The 23,422-nt window shown below is 42.0% G+C and overlaps 1 protein-coding gene across 1 annotated transcript in view; it reads right to left on the minus strand.

The window, feature by feature from the left end:
- Nucleotides 1-23,422, minus strand: part of GSTM2 (glutathione S-transferase mu 2) — a 1,178,915-nt gene that overhangs the window by 221,556 nt on the left and 933,937 nt on the right. The gene's annotated exons all lie outside the window — the stretch shown is intronic.

Consider the following 23,422-nt stretch of genomic DNA (forward strand, 5'->3'; position numbering starts at 1 on the left):
GATCCTCGCATATTCCTCAATCACCCATATGGGGTGAATAATAGCAGTTCTACCATATAACACTAATATAACTATCCTTAATCTAACTATCTATATTATCCTAACTACCACCGCATTCCTATTACTCAACTTAAACTCCAGCACCACAACCCTACTACTATCGCGTACTTGAAACAAGCTAACATGATTAACACCTCTAATTCCCTCCACCCTCTTCTCCCTAGGAGGTCTACCTCCACTGACCGGCTTCCTACCCAAATGACTTATCATCGAAGAATTCACAAAAAATAACGACCTCATTACCCCCACTATCATGGCCACCATCACTCTCCTCAACCTCTATTTCTACCTACGCCTAATTTACTCCACCTCTATCACACTGCTACCCATATCCAACAACGTAAAGATAAAATGACAACTCGAATACACTAAACCCACTCCCTTCCTCCCCACACTCATCACACTTACCACCCTGCTTCTGCCCATCTCCCCCTTCATACTAATAATTTTATAGAAATTTAGGTTAAACATAGACCAAGAGCCTTCAAAGCCCTTAGTAAGTTACAATACTTAATTTCTGCAACAACTAAGGACTGCAAAACCCTACTCTGCATCAACTGAACGCAAATCAGCCACTTTAATTAAGCTAAGCCCTTACTAGATTAATGGGACTCAAACCCACAAACATTTAGTTAACAGCTAAACACCTTAATCAACTGGCTTCAATCTACTTCTCCCGCCGCAGGAAAAAAAGGCGGGAGAAGCCCCGGCAGGTTTGAAGCTGCTTCTTCGAATTTGCAATTCAATATGAAATTCACCTCGGAGCTGGTAAAAAGAGGCCTAACCTCTGTCTTTAGATTTACAGTCCAATGCCTTACTCAGCCATATTACCCCCTTTTTCCCCACTGATGTTCGCCGACCGCTGATTGTTCTCTATAAACCATAAAGATATTGGAACATTATATCTACTATTCGGCGCATGAGCTGGAGTCCTAGGCACAGCCCTAAGTCTCCTTATTCGGGCTGAACTAGGCCAACCAGGCAACCTTCTAGGTAATGATCACATCTACAATGTCATCGTCACAGCCCATGCGTTTGTAATAATTTTTTTCATAGTAATGCCTATCATAATCGGAGGCTTTGGCAACTGACTAGTTCCCTTGATAATTGGTGCCCCCGAAATGGCATTCCCCCGCATAAACAACATAAGCTTCTGACTCCTTCCCCCCTCTTTCCTACTTCTGCTCGCATCTGCTATGGTAGAAGCCGGCGCAGGGACAGGTTGGACAGTCTACCCTCCCTTAGCAGGAAATTATTCCCATCCCGGAGCTTCCGTAGATTTAACCATTTTTTCCCTACACCTAGCAGGCATCTCCTCTATCCTAGGAGCCATCAACTTCATTACAACAATCATCAATATAAAACCCCCTGCCATAACCCAATACCAAACACCCCTTTTCGTCTGATCCGTCCTGATCACAGCAGTCTTGCTTCTTCTATCTCTCCCAGTCCTAGCTGCTGGTATTACCATATTACTAACAGACCGTAACCTCAACACCACCTTCCTTGACCCAGCCGGAGGAGGAGACCCTATCCTATACCAACACTTATTCTGATTTTTTGGCCACCCCGAAGTTTACATTCTTATCCTGCCAGGCTTCGGAATAATCTCCCACATTGTAACTTACCACTCCGGAAAAAAAGAGCCATTCGGATATATAGGTATGGTCTGGGCTATGATATCAATTGGTTTCTTAGGATTTATTGTGTGAGCGCACCATATATTTACAGTGGGGATAGACGTAGATACACGAGCCTATTTCACCTCCGCTACCATAATCATTGCTATTCCCACCGGCGTCAAAGTATTCAGCTGACTCGCTACACTCCACGGAAGTAATACCAAATGATCTGCCGCAGTACTCTGAGCCCTAGGGTTCATTTTTCTCTTCACTGTAGGTGGCCTAACCGGCATCGTACTAGCGAACTCGTCATTAGATATTGTGCTGCACGATACATATTACGTCGTAGCTCACTGCCATTATGTCCTATCTATGGGAGCTGTATTCGCCATCATAGGGGGCTTTATCCACTGATTTCCCCTATTCTCGGGTTACACTCTAGATCAAACCTATGCCAAAATCCACTTTGCCATCATATTCATTGGCGTAAATCTGACCTTCTTCCCACAACACTTTCTTGGCCTGTCTGGAATACCCCGACGTTACTCGGACTACCCCGATGCATATACCACATGAAATATCCTATCATCCGTGGGCTCATTCATTTCCCTAACAGCAGTAATACTAATAATTTTTATAATCTGAGAAGCCTTCGCTTCAAAACGAAAAGTCCTAATAATCGAAGAACCCTCCACAAACCTGGAGTGACTATATGGATGCCCCCCACCCTATCATACATTCGAAGAGCCCGTATACATAAAATCTAGACAAAAAAGGAAGGAATCGAACCCCCCAAAGCTGGTTTCAAGCCAACCCCATGGCCTCCATGACTTTTTCAAAAAGATATTAGAAAAACTATTTCATAAGTTTGTCAAAGTTAAATTACAGGTTAAACCCCGTATATCTTAATGGCACATGCAGCGCAAGTAGGTCTACAAGACGCTACTTCTCCTATCATAGAAGAACTAATCATCTTTCATGATCATGCCCTCATAATCATTTTTCTCATCTGCTTCTTAGTCCTGTACGCCCTTTTCCTAACACTCACAACAAAGCTAACTAACACCAACATCTCAGACGCCCAAGAGATAGAAACCGTCTGAACTATCCTGCCCGCTATTATCTTAGTCCTAATCGCTCTCCCATCCCTACGTATCCTCTATATGACAGATGAAATCAACGACCCCTCCTTCACTATCAAATCAATCGGCCATCAATGATATTGAACCTATGAATACACCGACTATGGTGGATTGATCTTTAACTCCCATATACTCCCTCCATTATTCCTAGAGCCAGGTGACCTACGACTCCTTGACGTCGACAACCGAGTAGTCCTCCCAGTTGAAGCCCCCGAGAGACGGGGTTTCACCATGTTAGCCAGGATGGTCTTGATCTCCTGACCTCGTGATCCATCCGCCTCCCGAAGTGCTGGGATTATAGGCGTGAGCCACCACGCCCAGCCTTCAGGTAAAACTTTGATTACATAAATCACTTATGTTTTTCTCTTGTTAACCTGTCTTTCATTATAGGAGTCTTAGCCATGACCCTTATGATGGAGGAAATGTACCATACCCTTTCTACCCCTAAAAAGAGCCACACTTGTGTCTCATTCCTCAATGCTGATCCTACCCACAGGCAAATGTGGCAGTCATGTGTATAGCCCGGTTTGATAAAGACCACAATTACATCTACCCCAAAATGTCCAGCCTCAGGGCCTACTATGATATATTAGGTTGGTGCAAAATAACTGTCGTTTTTGCCATTAAAGTAATGGCAAAATGCCATTATTTTACAGTAATTACAGTTTTTGCCATTAAAGTGATGGCAAAATGCCACAATTACTTTTGCACCAACCCACTAGTTAAACAAGCACTGGAATTGTCAAAAGATCTGTTTTGTTTTCTTGTGGTATATTAGTTAATGTTTCTCAGACAATCTCCTCAGCAAAATTAGAATAACAATGACCATCCCCAGCATCCCAGGAGGCACCCATCTGGTTACTGAATGGAGCTGGCCCTGTGGCAGCCCTCTTTTTTTGGGGGGCACTCTTGTGGCCCAGGCTGGAGTGCAGTGGTGTGATCTCAGCTCACTGCCTGTGCCTCCAGGGTTCAAGCGATTCTCCTGCCTCAACCTCCTGAGTAGCTAGGATTACAGGCACGTGCCACCATGTCTGGCTAATTTTTGTATTTTCAGTAGAGACGGGGTTTCACCATCTTGGTCAGGCTGGTCTTGAACTCCTGAACTCCTGATCTTCCCACCTCGGCCTCCCAAAGTGCTGGGATTACAGGCATGAGCCACCGTGCCCGGCCAAACCCTCCTCTTTTAGCAGACCAGAAACCCCACCCTCAGAGCAGGGCAAGGCCACATGAGGCCTGTGATTAAAATATCTGTGATAGTTGAAGGAAGAAATAAGGGAAGACTTTTGTCCCTACCCTCTAGGCTAGTTTGTAGCACAAGCTACACTTGTGCTTGGAATGGAATCTTCAAGTACAGGGTTCCCAAACGGTAGGAACAGAAATGGTGACATGGGGGATGGATGGACATTTTAAATTTTACTGTCTAGGGCTGATTTTATTATGTTTGGGGAAAATACAACTAGCACAGCAAACCCATGAGTCTACAAATATTTTTGTTTAGAATGATGCTAGGTTTAAAAAAAAAACAAGGTGGAGGCCAGGCGTGGTGGCTCACGTCTGCAATCCCAGCACTTTGGGAGGCCGAGGTGGGCAGATCACTTGAGGTCAGGAGTTCATGACCAGCCTGGCCAACACGCAGAAACCCCGTCTCTACTAAAAATACAAAAATTAGCCAGGGGTGGTGGTGCATGCCTGTAATCCCAGCTACTTGGGAGGCTGAGGCAGGAGAATTGCTTGAACCCTGGAGGCGGAGGTTGCAGTGAGTTCAGATTATCACTGCACTCCAGCCTGGGCAACACAGCGAGACTCTGTTGCAAAAAAACAAAACAAAACAAAAAAAAACATGGACCTTTGTCAGATGCATAGCTTGCAAAAATTTTCTCCTATTCTGTAGGTTGTCTGTTTACTCTGTTCTGCTGTTGCAGGTCTTTAGTCACATTAGATCTCATTTGTCAATTTTTGCTTTTGTTGCAATTGCTTTTGGTGTCATCGTCATGAAATCTTTGCTCATTCCTATGTCCAGAATGGTATTGCCTAGGTTGTCTTTCATGGTTTTTATACTTTGGGGTTTTACATTTAAGTTTGTAATTCATCTTAAGTAGATTGTTGTATATGGTGTAAGTCTAATATCTGGCATCTATTAAGGAACTTAAACAAATTTACAAGAAAATAAACAACCCTGTTAAAACGTGGACAAAGGATATGAAAAGACACTTTTTGAAAGAAGACATACATGCGGCCAACAGGTGTATGAAACAAAGCTCAACATCACTGATCATCAGAGAAATGCAAATCAAAACCACAGTGAGATACCATTTCATACCAGTCAGAATGGCTGTTACAATAGCTATTAAAAAGTAAAAAATCCAACAATAACCAGATGCTGGTGAGGTTGTGGAGAAAAAGGAATGCTTATACACTGTTGGTGGGAATGTAAATCAGTTCAACCATTGTGGAAAACAGTGTGGTGATTCCTCAAAGACCTGATAACAGAAATACCATTCAACCCACCAATCCTATTACAAAGGAATATAAATTGTTCTGTCATAAAGACACATGCGCACGTATGTTTACTGCAGCACTATTTGCAATAGCCAAGACATGGAATCAGCCTAAATGTCCATCAATGGTAGACTGGATAATGAAAATGTGGTACATATACACCATGGAATATTATATAGTTATATAAAAAAAAATGAGATCATGTCCTTTGCAGGAACATGGACGGAGCTAGAGGCCATTATCCTTAGCAAACTAATGCAGGAACAGAAAACCAAATACCACATGTTCTCACTTATAAGTGGGAGCTAAATGATGAGAACACATGGACACACAGAGGGGAACAACACACACTGGGGCCTATTGGAGGGTGGAGGGTGGGAGGAGGGAGAGGATCTAGAAAAATAACTAATGGGTACTAGGCTTAATACCCGGGTGATGAAATAATCTGTACAACAAACTCCTGTGACACGAGTTTACCTGTAGAGCAAAACTGCACATGTACCCCTGAACCTAAAATAAAAGTTTTACAAAAGGTGAACTAATTTAAAGAAATAACCGGGTGGGCCGGGCGCGGTGGCTCATGCCTGCAATCCCAGCACTTTGGGAGGCCGAGGTGGGCGGATCACCTGAGGTTGGGAGTTCGAGACCAGCCTGACCAACATGGAGAAACCCCGTCTCTACTAAAAATACAAAATTAGCTGGGCGTGGTGACGCATGCCTGTAATCCCAGCTACTCGGGAGGCTGAGGCAGGAGAATCACTTGGACCTGGGAGGCGGAGTTTGCAGTGAGCTGAGATCGTGCCACTGCACTCCAGCCTGGGCAACAAGAGCAAAAGTCCATCTCAAAAAAAAAAAAAAAAAAAACACAGGTAAATAACCATTCAGTTGGCACAATGATGTGACAAAAATCATGAAGGTGGCACACAAATGACTGAAGTTTTAGAAACACTGATTTACTAAGTCTCGTCATGTTAGCAATAAAGAAATCAAGGACCAAAATGGTGAAATTTAAGGTTGGCAAGAAATAAACCTGGGATTACAACTAAATCTTCTGGAGCTCCAGTGGTGGTGTTCTTCCCAGCACACAGGCTGCCTCTCCATTCAGCTCTCTACACTAGAAAGGATCTTTTATTTTAAAATAACAGCTTTATTGATATATAATTCATATATCATAAAATTCACCCTTTTAAAGTGTACAATTCAGCAGGCTTTAATAGATTCAGAGTGGGGCAACCACAATTTTAGAACATTTTCATCAGCCTCAAAAGAAGTCCCATATCAATTAGTAATCACTTCCCCTTCCTGCCAAACCCCTAGCAAAAATTAATCTATTCTGTGTCTCTATGGATTTGCCTAGGCTGGAGTGCAGTGGCGCAATCTCGGCTCACTGCAAGCTCTGCCTCCTGGGTTCACGCCATTCTCCTGCCTCAGCCTCCCGAGTAGCTGGGACTACAGGTGCCCACCACTATGCCCGGCTAATTTCTGTATTTTTAGTAGAGACGGGGTTTCATCGTGTTAGCCAGGATGGTCTCAATCTCCCAACATCGTGATCCACCCACCTCGGCCTCCCAAAGTGGTGGGATTACAGGCTTGAGCCACTGCGCCCGGCCAGTACTTCATTTCTTAATTATGGAAGAATAATATTCCACTGTATGAATATAGCACATTTAATTTTAATTTTTTTTTTTTTTTGAGATGGAGTTTCACTCTTGTTGCCCAGGCTGGAGTGCAATGGTGTGATCTTGGCTCACCACAACCCCCACCTCCTGGGTTCAAGAAATTCTCCTGAGGCAGGAGAATCCCAATGTAAATAGAATTTACATTGTTTCTATATTTATATTCCTTTGTAATAGGATTGGTGGGTTGAATGGTATTTCTGTTATCAGGTCTTTGAGGTATCACCACACTGTTTTCCACAATGGTTGAACTGATTTACATTCAAGGAGAATCCCAAATAGCTGGGATTACAGGCATGTGCCACCACGCCTGGCTAATTTTGTATTTTTAGTAAAGACAGGGTTTCTCCATTTTGGTCAGGCTGGTCTTGAACTCCCCACCTCAGGTGATCTGCCTGCCTCAGCCTCCCAAAGTGCTGGGATTACAGGCGTGAGCCACCACCTGCAGCCTACCACATTTTATTTACCCATGTATCAGTTAATGCACACGTGGTTTGTTTGTTTTTGCCATCACGAGGAATGCTGCTATGAACACTGGTGTACAAAATTTTATATGGAGATATGCTGTCATTTCTCTTGGGTACCTACCTAGGAGTGGAATTGCTGGGTACATGGTATGATTGGGGTTCTTGATGGCAAGCAATAGAAAATGTCTCTGGCCTTCTTGAACAAAGAGGAAACTTACTGGCAGAATAGTGGAGGCTTCCAGAATCCACAAGGGAGAAGCTGAAGAGCTGGGCCTGGAAAATGGGGCAAGAGCCAGAAGGACTTCAGTGGTCAGGCAATGGAGCTGCAAGCAGCACTGCCCCATAGAAATGCCTGGGCCTGGGCACTGTTGCAGCCTGCCCTTCTGGCTCTTGTCCAAGATTCGAAGTCTAGCAGAGAGCCTCCAATTGGCCAAGGCTGTGAATCACTCCCCTTCTCCCCACAAGCTGGGGGCCAGGGAGATGAATGATCTGACCACTTCAGCCCCACAGCATAAGGGAGGCATTACACAAGTGACAATTTCTCCAAAAGAGAAACTAAGGCAACAATTTGAAGTTGGAATTCGGGGGAATGCTGGATACCTAACAAAAAGACAAATGTAATACAGCAGGGCCAGATTATGAGGGGGAAAAAGCCAACACAGAGAGGAGGAAGAAAGCAAGGGAGGAGCAGAGAAGAGAGCAGAGCCACTGCCTTAAGCTCATTCTGAAGCCACAGAATCTGTGGATTTCCAGTTACATGAGCCAGGGTGACTTGGATTTTCTCTTGCTTGCAGCCAAATGCATCCTAACTGATGCAGTAGCGATTACGCATGAAAGCCAACTAGAGATAGAAAAAGGCAAGGAAACCAGTGAGAAGAACTTGGGTCTAGCCCCGTTTCTGCCAGACGCCTCTTAGCCAAAGCATTTGATTTCTGAACCTCAGTTTTCTCTTTTTTTCACAGAGTTGCAAAGTAAAGTGAAGGATATAAGAGCCCTGTATAGACTAAAGTGCAAAGGACTTCCCCATAGGCTCTTATAACCAAACAAGACAGAAGCAAAAACATGGTAATAAATGAACAAACAGATGTTTTCTCAAAGGCTTTAATATTCCAGGTTCCCATTTGGCCTAAGTTTTCATGAGTTCTTTATACTAGGCATCTGGGTGGGAGGTAGTGGGGGGTAAGAGAAGGAAACATTTTGAAGTAGAATTAGGTCAAAGCTGATCATTACACAGCATGTAGATTTTGGGAATTTGCTTTTCCTTTTCTCTCTATTATTAAAAAGCATTGGAGAAACTGTAGGAGGGAAAGGAAGGAGGGTGGCAGATGTTTCCCCCTCACTCTCTTATTTTATCCTCACAGCAGCCCCTGGAGGTAGGGATGATTACCTCCATTTTTCAGAGGTGGAAATGGTTCAGAAAAGTGAAGTCACCCACTGTAGGTATGAATTTGAACTTAGTCCCAACAGATGTTAGATGCCAGGCTCTTCAGTACACCTCACCAACTCCCAGGAAACATAAAAACATACTCCATTATATTCCATTTGGTATCTGAACTTCAAAAATTTAAAGGAAGCATACAGAGGGTTGAGGGAAGGAATTGTTCCCTCAGGTTAACTCCAAACATTCTTTTTCCCTAAGGGAGGCAACTGTGGTATCAAAAGAACAAGGCCATATATGTAAATACCAAGGATATCTTTAAAGAATACTCAAGAAACTGGTCACAGTGGGTGACTTGAGGGTGGCAGGAGAAGAAACTGGGTCACTTGGGGATGGGGAAGAGAAAAACTTTCTTTTCATTGTTGGCCTTTTCCTTCATTTCTTTCAATTAATAAACATTTTTAGAGCAGTTTTTACATCACAGCAAAATTAAATGGAAACTACAGAAATGTCCCATGTCCCCCATCCCCACACATGGACAACCTCCCCCACTACCAACATTCTGCCCCAGGGTGGTCCATTTGTTACAATCTATGAACTTACATTGGCACATCATTATCAACCAAGGTTCATAGTTTACATTAGGGTTCACTCTTGGTGTTGTACACTCTGGGTTTTGACGAAAGTGTAACGACATGTATCCACCACTGTGTTATCATACAGAGCCGTTTCTCTGCCCTAAGAATCCTCTATGCTCTGTCTGTTCATCCCCTTCTTCCTCTCACCTCTGGCAGCCACTAATCTTTTTATTGTCTCCATAGTTTTGCCTTTTACAGAAGTCATATAGTTGGAATAATAGAGAATGTAGCCTTTTCAGATTGGCTTCTTTCACCTAGTAATATGCATTTAACTTTCCTTCATGTCCTTTCATGGCTTGATAGTTTATTTCTTTTTAATGCTGAGTAATATTCCATTGTTTGGATGCACCGAAGTTTATCCATTCACCTACTGAAGAACATCTTAGATGGTTCCAAGTTTTGACAATCATAATAAAGCTGCTATAAATACCTGTGTGCATGTTTTGTGTGTACTTAAGTTTTCAACTCCTTTGGGTAAATATCACAGAGTACAAAATGCTGGATCATATGGTAAGATTATGTTTAGTTTTGTACAAAACTGCCAAACTGTCTTTTTTTTTTGGGCTGGAGTACAGTGGCACGATCTTGGCTCACTGCAACCTCTGCCTCCTGGGTTCAAACAATTCTCCTGCCTCAGCCTCCCAAGTAGCTGGGATTGCAGGCATGTACTACCACACCCAGCAAATTCTTGTATTTTCAGTAGAGACAGGGTTTCACCACGTTGGCCAGGCTGGTCTTGAACTCCTGACCTCAGGTGATCCTCTCGCCTCAGCCTCCCAAAGTGCTGGGATTACAGGCGTGAGCCACTGTGCCCAGCCCAAACTGTCTTTCAAAGTGGCTGTACCATTTTACATTCCCATAAGCATTTCATGTTGTCAGTGTTTTGGTTGGCCATTCTAATAAGTGTGTAAAGCTATCTGTCTATGTTTTAATTTGTAATTTTTGAATGGCATATGAAAATATGCCCTTGTTGAGCATCTTCCTTCCCTTTTTTCTTTAAAGACAGAATATCATTGTGTTGCCCAGGCTGTAGTGCAGTGGCTATTCACAGTATTCACAGGTACAATCACAGTGCACTGTAGCCTTGAGCTCTTGGCCTCAAGCAATCCTCCTGCCTCAGCCTCTGAGTAGCTGGAACTATAGACACATGTGTTAGGCCATTCTTGCATTGCTATAAAGAAATACCTGAGGCTAGGTAATTTATAAAGATAAGAGGTTTAATTGGCTTACAGTTCTGCAAGCTTTACAGGAAGCATGGTGCTGGCATCTGCTCAGCATCTGGGGAGGCCTCAAGAAGTTTACAATCATGGTGAAAGGTAAAGGGGGACCAGGCACATTACATGGCCAGAGCAGGAGCAAGAGAGAGAGAGAGAGTGATTGGGGAGGTGCCACACATTTTTAAATGACCAGATCTTATGAGAACTCACTATTACAAAGACAGCACCAAGCCAAGAGGGATCCACCCCTATGATCCAAACACCTCCCACCAGGCCCCACCTCCAGCATTGGGGATTACAATTCAACATGAGATCTAGGTGGGACAAATATCCAAACTATAACAGCATGTGCCACCACACCTGGTTTGAGCATTTTTTATATGCTTACTTGCCACCTGTATATCTTCTTTGGTAAAGTGTCTGTTCAGGTCTGTTGCTCATGTTTAAATTTTTTTTTTTAATTGTTGAGTTTTAAGGGTTCTTTGTAAGTTTTGAATTATGTTCTTTTATCTGATGTGTCTTTTGTAAATATTTTCTCCCAGTCTATGACTTTTTTCCTTATTCTGTTTTTGTTTTTTTATTTTTTCAAGACAGAGTCTTGCGCTGTCACCCAGGCTGGAGTGCAGTGGTGCGATCTTGGCTCACTACAACCTCTGCCTCCCAGGTTTGAGCAATTCTCCTGCCTCAGCCCCCCAAGTAACTGGGATTTCAGGTGCGCACCACTACACCCAGCCAATTTCTGTATTTTTAGTAGAGACAGGGTTTCGCCATGTTGGCCAGGCTGGTCTCGAACTCCTGACCTCAGGTGATCTGCCTGCCTTAGCCTCCCAAAGTGCTAGGATTACAGTGTGAGCCACCGTGCCCAGCCCCTCATTCTCTTGATATTGTCTTTCAAAGATAAGTCTTTAATTTTAATACAGTCCAACTTATCAATTATTTCTTTCATAGATTATGTCTTTCGTGTTGTATTTTAAAAGTTATCACCATATCCAAGGTCATCTAGGTTTTTTTCTTTTATCTTCTAAAAAATTTATAGTTTTGTGTTTTACATTTAGGTCTATTATCTATTACAGTTAATTGTTGTGAAAGATGTAAGCTGTGTCTAGATTCTTTTTTTTTTTTTTTAAGCCTGGACAACATAGGGAGACCCTGTCTCTATAAAAAAATTAAAGAACTAGCTGGGCATGGTGGTGCACGCCTATAGTCCCAGCTACTTGGAAGGCTGAATTGGGAGGATTGCTTGAGCCTGGGAGGTCAAGGCTGCAGTAAGCCATGATCATGCCACTACACTCCAGCCTGGGCAACTAAGCAAGACTCTGTCTCAAAAAATAAAAATGGATTGTTTTTTGTACATATATGTTCATTTGTTCTGACGTATTTTTAAAAGATTGTCTCTGCACTATTGTATTGCCTTTGCTCTTTTGTCAAAGATCAGTTGACTACATTTATGCGAGTTTGTTTCTGGGCTGTCTTTCTGTTCCATTGATCTATTTGTCTAGTCTTTCACCAATACCACAATGTCTTGACAACTGTAGTTTTGTACTGTGTCTTGAAGTTCGGTAGTGCCAGTCCCCTGACTTTGATTTTTTCTTTTTTTCTTTTTTCTTTTTGAGACTGAATCTCAATCTATCACCCAGGCTGGAGTACAGTGGCGGATCTTGGCTCACTGCAACCTCTGCCCCCTGAGTTCAAGCGATTCTCATGCCTCAGCCTCCTGAGTAGCTGGGTTTACAGGCACCCACCTCCACAGCTGGCTAATTTTTGTATTTTTAGTAGAGATGGGGTTTCATCATGTTGGCCAGGCTGGTCTTGAACTCCTAACCTCAAGTGATCTGCCTGCTTCGGACTCCCAAAGTGCTGGGATTACAGGTGTAAGCCACTGTGCCTGGCCGACTTTGATTTTTATTTCAATATTGACTTGGTAATTCTGTGTCTTTTGCCTCCCCATATAAACTTTAGACTCAGTTTATCTACATCCACAAAATAACTTGCTGGTATTTTGATTGGATTGTGTTGACTCCACAAATAAAATTATAAAAAACTCACATCTTGACAATATTAAGTCTTCTTATCCATGAACATAGTCTATCTTTCCATTTATTTAGTTCTTTTTTTGATACCTTTCATCAGAATTTCATTGTTTTCCTCCATAGATTTTGAATATAATTTATACTGATTTCATTTTTTAATACCTATATATACAATTTATACATAAGCATTTTTATATCTAAGGGTCTCTGTTGCGGGAAGTCAGTTCTTATCACTTCCCCAATCAATACCCTTGTGATTTCCTATGCCTGTCTTTAATTTAATCTCTTAATCCTGTCAGTTGAGGAGGATGTATGTCGCCTCAGGACCATGTGATAATTGCGTTAACTGCACAAATTGTACAGCATGTGTGTTTGCGCAATATGAAATCTGAGCACCTTGAAAAAAGAACAGGATAACAGCAATTGTTCAGGGAATAAGAGAGATAACCTTAAACTCTGACCACCGGTCAGCTGGGCAGAACAGAGCCATATTTCTCTTTCAAAAGCAAATGGGAGAAATATCACTGAATTCTTTTTCTCAGCATGGAATATCCCTGAGAAAGAGAATGTGCACCTAGGGGTAGGTCTCTGAACTGGCCCCCCGGGGCGTACCTGTCTCTTATGGTCGAGTCTGCAGAGACGAAATAGACTCCAGTCTCCCATAGCACTCCCAGGCTTATTAGGAAGAGGAAATTCCTGCCTAATAAATTTTGGTCAGACCCATTGATCTCAAAACCCTGTCCCCTGATAAGATGTTATCCATGACAATGGTGCCCAAAACTTCATTAGCAATTTTAATTTCGCCTCAGTCCTGTGGTCCTGTGATCTTGCCCTGCCTCCACTAGCCTTGTGATATTCTATTACCCTGTTAAGTACTTGATGTCTGTCACCCACACCTATTCGCACACTCTCTCCCCTTTTGAAAATCCCTAATAAAAACTTGCTGGTTTCTGTGGCTTGTGGGGCATCACGGATCCTACCAACATGTGATGGCTGCCCTGGATGCCCAGCTTTAAAATTTCTCTCTTTTGTACTCTGTCCCTCTATTTCTCAAGTTGGCCGACGCTTAGGAAAAATAGAAAAGAACCTACATGATTATCAGGGCAGGTCCCCCGATAGGTCTCTTGTGGGGAGTGCTAATGCAATGGTAATGTGTTTTTAATTTCAAATTTTACTTGTCACATTGGCAATGGTTAGTATACAGGAAAGTGACTGACTTTTGTATATTAACCTTATATCCTGGAGCCTTGTTATACTCAATTATTAGTTCCAGGAGACTTTTTTTTTTTTGGTCAATTTTTTCAGGTTTCTTACATAGACAGTCATGTCATCTGTGAACGTGGGCAGTTTTTTTTCCCCCAATCTGCATATCTTTTACTTATTTTTATTGTCTCATTAGTTAGGACTTCCAGTACAATGCTGAAACACAATGGTGAGAGGGGACATCCTTGCCTTCTTCCTGATCTTAGCAGGACAGCTTTAAGTTTTTCACCATTAAGTATGATGTTAACTATAGGTTTTTTTATAGATGTTTATCAAGTTGAGGAAATTACCCTTTATTTCTAGTTTGTGCTGGGTTTATTATTTTTTTAATCATGCATGGACATTGGATTTTATCAAATGCTTGTTCTGCATCTATTGATATGGTCATGTGATTTTTCTCCTTTAAGCCAGTTGATGTGATGGGTTACATTAATTGATTTTTGAATGTTAAACCAGCATTGAATACATGGAATAAATCCCACTTGGTCATGGCTATAGACTGAATATTTGTGTTCCCTAAAATTCCTATGTTGAAACCTCATCCTCAATGTCAAGGTATTTGGAAATGGGGCTTTGGGAAGTGATTAGGGCATGTGGGCAGAACCCCCATGAATGGGATTAGTGCCCCTAAAACAGAAACCCCAGAGGCTTCATTGTCTCTTCTGCCATATAAGGATGTAGCAAAAAGATGGCCATCTGTGAACCAGGAAGCTGGCTCTCACTAGGCACCAAATCTGCTTTCATTTCGATTTTGGACTTTCCAAATTCCAGAACTGTAAGAATAAATGTTGTTTAAGCCACCCAGTTTATGTTATTTCGTTATAGCAGCCTGAATGGACTAAGACAGTCATGGTGTGTAATTAGTTTTATACATTGTTGGAGTTGATTTGCTCATTATTATTGGGAATGTTTGTATCTATGTTCATGAGAAATATTGGTTCAAAGTTTTTTTTTTCTTGTGATGGTTTTGATATCAGGGTAATGGCCTCATTGAATGAGTTAGCAAGCATTCTCTCTACTTCTGTCTTTTGAAAGAGACTATAGAGGAATGGTATAAATTTTCCTTAAATGTATGGTAGAACTCACCAATTAACCCATCTGGGTATGTCATGTTTTGTTTCAGAAGGTTATTAATTATTTATTCAACTTCTTTAATAGATATATTCAGATTGTCTATTTTTTTCCAGTGTAAGTTTTGGCAGATTATCTCTTTCAAGAAATTGGCCCATTTCATGTAGGTTATCAGATTTGTGGGTGTAGAATTGTTCATATTATTCTTTTATTATTCTTTTAATGTCCATGGGATCTATAGTGATGTTTCATCTTCAATTTCTGATGTTAATAGTTTGAATCTTCTCTTTTTCTTAGTCTGGCTAGATACTTACTGATTTTATTGATAATTTCAAAGAACAAGCTTCAGGCCGGGTGGGGTGGCTCACATCTGTAATCCCAACACTTTGGGAGGCCAAGGCAGGCAGATCACTTGAGGTGAGGAGTTCAAGACCAGCCTGGCCAACATGGTGAAACCCCGTCTCTACTGAAAATATAAAAATTAGCCGGGTGCAGTGGCACGTGCCTGTAGTCCCAGCTACTCAGGAGGCTGAGGCAAGAAAACCGCTTGAACGTGGGAGGCGGAGGTTGAAGTGAGCCGAGATCATGCCACCTCACTCCAGCCTGGGCGACAAAGCGAGACTGTCTCAAAAAACAAAAACAAAAACAAAAAAAAGAACCAGCTTCTAGCTTTGTTTATTTTCTCTATTGCTTTTCTGTTTTCAATTTCTTTAATTTTTGGTCTAATTTTTATTATTTCTTTTTTTCTGCTTCCTTTGGACTTAATTTGCTCTCTTTCTAGTTTCCAAAGGTGGACACTTAGTTTTTTTTAAATATTTTTTTGAGACACAGTCTGTCACCCAGGCGGAGGACACTTAGATTATTGATTTTAGATATTTCTTTTTTGGTAATACATGCATTCAATGCTATAAATTTTCCCCAAGCAGTGCTTATGCTACATCCTACAACTTTCGATGTCATATTTTCATTTGGCTTAAAATATTTTTAAATTTCTTTTGAAATTTATTCTCTAACCCATGTGTTATTTTGAAATGTGTTGCTTACTCTCCAAGCATTTTGGTATTTTCCAGCTATCTTTGTTATTAATTTCTAATTTTATTGTGGTCTGAGAGCAAACATAATTTCTATTCTTTTCTATTTGTTAAGGTGTATTTTATGGTTCAGAATGTGGTCTATCTTGATGAATGTTCCATGTAAGCTTGAGAAGAATGTGTAATCTGCTGTTGTTAGATAAAGTAGTCTACAGATGTCAATTATATCCAGTTGGTTGATGGTGTTGTTGAGCTCATCTATGTCCTTACTGATTTTCTGCCTGCTGGATTTGTCCATTTCTAGTAGAAGGGTGCCCTTGTTCTTTGTTCCTATTTTTGTCTTCCACTTTTTCTGGCTTTTTTTTTTTTTTCTTTTGAGATAGGGTCTTGCTCTGTTTCCCTGGCTGGAGTGCAGTGGCATGATCGTAGCTCACTGTAGCCTCAATCTCCTGGGCTCAAGCCATCCTCCTGCCTCAGCCTCCTGAGTAGCTGCGACTATAGGCATGTACCACAACACCCGGCTTTTTTTTTTTTTTTTTTTTTTTTTTTTTGTAGAGATGAGGTCTCATTATGTTGCCCGGGCTCTTTTGTAGTTTTAACAGAGCATTTTATGTGATTCCATTTTCTCTCCTCTCTTGGCATGTCAGTTGTACTTCTTTTTTTACTTGTTTTCCTGGTTTTCTTAGAGTTTGGAATATCTATTTATAACTAATCCAAGTCTAATTTCAAATAAAATGAGTAGGGCAAGTATCTTTTTTCTCCCTCTGTATAAAAATAGAAATATTTTAATGTTTCTTTTTTTTAAAATTTTACTTTAAGTTCTGGGATACATGTGCAGGATGTGCAGGTTTGTTACATAGGTATACATGTGCCATGGTGGTTTGCTGGCAAGTATCTTATAATAATGGAATATTCCTAATTCCTCTCTTCCATCCCTCATATCATTTCTGTTATTCATTTTACTTATACATAAGCATATATAATAAATAATATATATTCATTTATGTGTGCCTATATATTTGACATATGTGCATATGTCATAATCAAATACACTGTTGCTATTATAATTTTTACTAAACTTCTTTGTTAGGCCAATTAAATAAGGAAATAAAAGTTTTTATTTTTACCTTCACCTATTCATTGTCTGATACTCTTGTTTTCTTTGTATAGATCTGAGTTTCTGACCTACATAATTGTCCTTTCCTCTGAAGAACTTCCTTTAATATTTCTTGCAAGGCAGACCAACCAGCAACAAATTCCCTCAATTTTTGTTTGTCTGAGAAAGTTTATTTCTCCTTCACTCTTGAAGGATAATTTCACAGGGACAGAATTCTAAGTTGGTGAATTTTTTTCTCTCAATACTCTAAATATTTCACTTCACTCTCTTCATGCTTGCATGGTTTCTGGTGAGAAGTCAGAGTTCGACATAATTCTTTTTTTTTTGAGACGGAATCTCGCTGTCACCCAGGCTGGAGTGCAGTGGTGCAATCTGGGCTCACTGCAACTTTTGCACCCCGGTTTCAGCAATTCTCCTGCCTCAGCCTCCTAAGTAGCTGGGACTGCAGGTGTGTGCCACTATGCCCGACTAATTTTTGTATTTTTTGGTAGAGACGGGGTTTCTCTGTGTTGGCCAGGCTGTCTCAAACTTCTGGCCTCAAGTGATCCACCTGCCTCGGCTTCTCCAAAGTGCTGGGATTACAGGCGTGAGCCACCGCACTTGGCAAGAGTTTGATATAATTCTTGTCTTTGCTCCTCTATAGGTGTTTATTTTCTTCCTTCCGGCTTCTATTAAGATTTATTTTTAATCTTTAATTTTCTGAATTCTGAATATGATATGCCCAGGTATGGTTTTGTTTTGTTTTTGGCATTTATTCTTCTTGCTGTTTTCTGAGATTTCTGGATCTGTGGTTGGGTGAAAAATTACCAGTCATTATTGCTTTAAATATTGCTTCTGGATCTTTCTCTCTTTCTTCTCCTGGCATTTCCACTCTACCTATGCTACCCCGTTTGTATTTGTCCCATGGTTCCCAATATCCTTTTTTGGGTTTTTCAAAATCTTTTTTTTCTGACTGGTTTTCATTTAGGGAGTTTCTATTGTCATATCCTCAAGCTCAGAAATTTTTTCCTTAGCTGTGTCCAGTCTACTGGTGTGCCCATCAAAGGTATTCATTGCTGTTACTTTTTTTTTAATTTCTAGCTATTCCTTCTTATTCTGTCTTAGAGTTTCCATCTCTCTGTTCACATTACCCATCTGTTCTTGCATGTTATCTATTTTTTCATTAAAGCCCTTAGCGTATTAATCATAGTGTTAAAAATTCCTGTTCTGATAGTTCCAATGTTCCTGCCCTATCTGACTCTGGTTCTGATGCTTGCTCTGTCTTTTTGAACTGTGTTTTTTGTCTTTTACTATGCTTTGTAATTTTCTGCTGAAAGGTCGACGTGATGTACTAGTTAAAAGGAAATGCAGTAAACAGGCCTCTAGTAATGTGGTAGTCATATCTGTGGAAAGCAGCAGCACTCTATAGTCCTATGGTTAGCTGAACTTCTCCGGACATCAGCTTCTCTGTAGCCCTGGGATAGCTGGATCTCCTTGGACAATCTGTTCCTCATCAGATGTCCACCTCCAAAATCAGTTCCAATTCATAACATATTAATTAGATCTTTTTGGAGACATAGCGAAGAAGATACATATAGTATACCACACAGTAGAAACTAAACCAAATTCTTCATCAGCCACTCCTCTTCATCTTGCCTCACACATTTTTTTTTCCCTGCTAATAATTTTGTTTCTATTTTTTACCTCTACAACTTCTTAAAACTCATTCTGTTGTCCAGAGCAGTTCATCACTACCCTCAGCTTGTGTGTCCCACTCAGCAAAACAAAGACCAAGCAGAAGCCACCTTCCCAGTTCCTGTAAGTATGTCTGTTTTGAAGTGGGACAAGGAGCAGCCTCAGCTCATCTGGCCACGTGTACACAGGGCTAATTATATGTAACCTGCAAGGATGTTGTGAGGATGAACAGAGCTGGAATTCAGGCCTAAGTTTTCTGACCTCAAGTTCAATGTCCCTTTCCTTAGCTATCTCAAGACAACAAAATATTGTACAGCCTTTATTCTTAGAGATTTCCCTGGCTCAAACCCTCCATTTAACTGGATTTTTGTAACATTCAACTTTTTTTTTTTCTTTTTGAGACAGAGTCTCACTTTGTTGCCCGGGCCGGAGTGCAGTGGCATGATCTTGTCTCATTACAACCCCTGCCTCCTGGGTTCAAGTGATTCTTCTGCCTCAGCCTCCCAAGTAGCTGGGACTGCAGGCACATGCCACCATGCCTGGCTAATTTTTTTTTTTTTTTTTTGAGATGGAGTTTCGTTCTTGTTGCCCAGGCTGGAGCGCAATGGCACGATCTCTGCCCACCGCAACTTCTGCCTCCCGAGTTCAAGTGATTTTCCTGCTTCAGCCTCCTGAGTAGCTGGGATTACAGGCATGTGCTGCCACGCTTGGCTAATTTTGTATTTTTAGTAGAGACAGGTTTCTCCATGTTGGTCAGGCTGCTCTCGAACTCCCAACCTCAGGTGATCTGTCCTCCTCGGCCTCCCAAAGTGCTGGGATAACAGGTGTGAGCCATTTTTGTATTTTTAGTAGAGATGGGATTTTGCCATGTTGGCCAGGCTGGTCTCGAACTCCTGACCTCAGGTGATCCACCAAGCCCGGCCTGTAACATTCAACTTTTGGAAGAGACAAAGAATTAGCCAGGAATGTGAAAATAAAAATTTGATTTCTAGAACATGTGTCAGGGTCAGCACAAATGTATCACTCTTATTCTCTCTGTATCTGTGATGCCAGCCCATGAGACTTCAATTTAGAGTGATGATGCCTGAAGCAGAGTGACATTCTCCCTCATTAAAGAGAGATATTATTATGTTCACTGACCCCTACTTAGGCAAGAATGTGGGCAGAGATGTTTCAAAAATCATGGGCAAGACTTGAGATGTGATGAGGCTTTCTTCCTAGCCTAGTTTCCCACTTCCTCCCAGGAAGGGAAGGAGATCAGGGTGACTGAGCCTATCAACGAGGTCTGTAGAGGAGGCAAACAGCCATGGCAGTCAGCATCAGGGTTAGGAGTAGAGCGTGTGTTAGTTTCCTAGAGCTGCCATAGCAAAGTACCACAAACTTGCTGCGTTAAAACAACAGAAATGTACTCTTTCACAATTCTGGAGGCTGGAAGTCTGAAATCAATATGGTGGCAGGGCCGTGCTCTCTCTGAAGGCTCTAGGAGATCCATATGTGCTTCTTCCTAGCTTCTTATGGCTGCTGACATTCCTTGGCATTCTTTGGCTTGTAGATGCCTGACCCCTATCTCTGCCTCCCTTGTCACACAGCAGGCTTCCTGCGTGTGTCTGTTATCTCTTCTTATAAGATTGCTTATCATTGGATCAGGGCCCACCCACCTTAATTAATTACATCTGCAAAGATCCTATTTCCAATTAAAGCCCCATTCACAGTCCTGGGGGTTAGGACTTTAACGTATCTTTTTGGGGAACAAAATTCAGCCCACAATAGAGTGCTCTAACTTTCGTGTTTGTCAGCAGAAGAATCTGCCGAAATGATTTGGCAGCTAGGACAGAAGGAAGGTGACTGAAGTGATTGAAGGAAAGTGAACTTGTGAGGAGGCAATGTCCACATTTCTGAAAATGGGGCAATGGAGGCTTTGGGAGCCAACTGAACCTTTAATCTCCTCCCCCATCCCTGGCATAGGCAGATTTTCAAAACTGCCGTCTGAAGTATAGGATACTTGCTATAGTGTCTTCAGCTGACCCATAACTTCAAAATAAATCCTGGCAAAGTGGCCCATTCATCATTAATAAGGTGCAGTTTCACCAGCTAGTTAACATTCCCTTCCCAGGTAGATGTGTGTGTAATTCATTCCAGTATTTAAGAGAGATCCCCCAGAATTCTACTCAGATTTATTGTCAAATAACTGTTCGGTAAAACTGCGTCTTTTGCTGACTCAGGCCGGGCAGGAAGAGTTGCCACAAGCATGGAGCTCTGGCATCGATTTGTGACTTCCCAGTGGGAGAACCTCAGGGGTGGAAGCCCACAGGCTTGATTGCCTTCTTAGATTAATATTTAATAGGATGACCGCCCCCATCCACCTTGCCAGCCTGGATCAGTGCCACAAGTCAAGGCTTGGCCTTGCTGTGCACAAGGGCTGTGAGGAAGATTTGGCAAAATTTTAATTAATTGAAGATAAACATACATAGGGAGCATGAGTCCATTAGCTGGCACCACCACCCAGAGAGAAAAGGCCTCACTAATCACATGCCACAGCAGGTGAAATGACCTGCAGATCTGCAGCGTCCATTTGCTTTCAAATTAAAAAACATATTTTCGAAATAAATACACATGCGGCCCTGCTCATCATGTCATTTCCCCTGAAAAGCAGGAAATCTGGGTTGCTAATGAGCAATGCTTTCAACATTTTAGCCCAAGAAAGCTGAAAACACAAGTGCAGCAAAACAAGGCTGGAACTGCCCTTCCTTTGGAGGAGGGAGGAAAGTTGGGACAGGAAACCAAGGAAAGGCAATCAGAAATGGAGGACTCAGTCCTGTGGAAAAATACAAATAATATAGTCGGCCTGGGAAGAAGTAACTGGATCTAGAAATCAGGCATGGCAGAGGTACCCATTTGCTCAGCGGCAAGGAATCCGCAAGGTTAGATCATAGAATAAGTCTGTAATTCACCAACCTCTAGATTGCAAGATGGCCAAGAAATAGGGATAGAGCTTGAGTTTACAATATTCTAGAAGGAAAATTTTATACAATTTGGTCAGAAAGTGGGTATTTCCTTTGCTCATTAGGCTATATATTCATCACTTAATATGTAACAAGTGCCATTTCAGGTCTGGGGAGGTAGAAGTGAAGGAGACTTAACAAGTCTCTGTTGTCATGTGGCTTACTTTGTAGTAGGGGGAGGCAGACAACAAATACCCAAGAAAATGTCAGGTAGCATTTAAGTCAGAGACCTGAATGGTGAGAAAGCGCTGGCCATGCAGAGATCAGGGGAGGGCATTCTGGGGAATAGCAAGTACAAAGGCCCTAAGGAAGGTAAGAGCTCAGCCTGTTGAAGGAATGAAGTGTGGCTGGCGCTCAGTGAGAAAGGAGATGAGGAGAAGAAAAGAATAGGTAGGGGCAAGGTTCAGGATATTGGGTTTTATTCCAAGTGCAATTATTCATATGAAACTTGTCATTCCCACTAGATTATAAGCTTCAAGAGGGCAGAGACTCTCTTTTACTCAATACCTAGTTTGCATTCCAGGGCATCTACTAGCTGCCTTTTCTTTTTATTTGAGCCTGGTCTTCTTGTAGCCCTTCTATAGTATGGTGAGCCAGCCTCCAAGATGACTTCCAATGACCCTTGCCTCCTTTTGTAATCCCCTTTCACATTGAATCAGGGCTGGACCTTTGTGGCCAGTAAAAGAGGGTAGAATTGATAGTGTATGATGTTCAAGGCTAAGTTATAAAAGTCATTCCAGCACCCATCTTGGTCTCTTGGATTTCTTGCCCTGGGGGAGGCCAGCTGCCATGGGAACACTCAAGCTGCAATGTGGAGAAGCCCACATGGAGAGGAACTGAGTCCCTGGACAATGGCCAGCAACCAATTTGCCATTCATGTGTATGAGCCACCTTGGAAGTGGATCCTCCTATCCTAGTAAAGCCTTCAGATGATTGTAGCCTCAGCTGACATATTATTGCAAGCGTATGAGAGACCTTGAGCCAGAACTGCCCAGCGGAGACCTCCTTAAATTCCTGACCAGTGGAAACCATGAGAAATAGTAAATCATTATTTTAAGCCATCAAATTTTGGGTGATTTGTTACACATCCTTAAGAACCCAGCCAGGCGCAGTGGCTCACACCTGTAATCCCAGCGCTTTGGGAGGCAGAGGCGGGCGGATCACGAGGTCAGGAGATAGAGACCATCCTTGCTAACACAGTGAAACCCCATCTCTACTAAAAATACAAAAAATTAGCTATGTGTGGTGGTGGGCGCCTGTAGTCCCAGCTACTCGGGAGGCTGAAGCAGCAGAATGGCGTAGACCCAGGAGGCAGAGCCTGCAGTGAGCCAAGATTGTGCCACTGCACTCCAGCCTGGGTGACAGAGCGAGACTCCGTCTCAAAAAAAAAAAAAAAGAACCCAGAACACATAGTATAAGGTCATGTATGAAGTAATGGGATAAAAGCATGACAATGAGAAACTGCTTAAAGGGGATCCTTTTCATGTGGGACAGAAGATCAGAGAACTCCTAAGACAAGGGGCGGGCTCACATCA

Source organism: Gorilla gorilla, chromosome 1 (genome assembly GCF_029281585.2).
Source record: "Gorilla gorilla gorilla isolate KB3781 chromosome 1, NHGRI_mGorGor1-v2.1_pri, whole genome shotgun sequence".
In the NCBI taxonomy this organism is placed as follows: domain Eukaryota; kingdom Metazoa; phylum Chordata; class Mammalia; order Primates; family Hominidae; genus Gorilla; species Gorilla gorilla.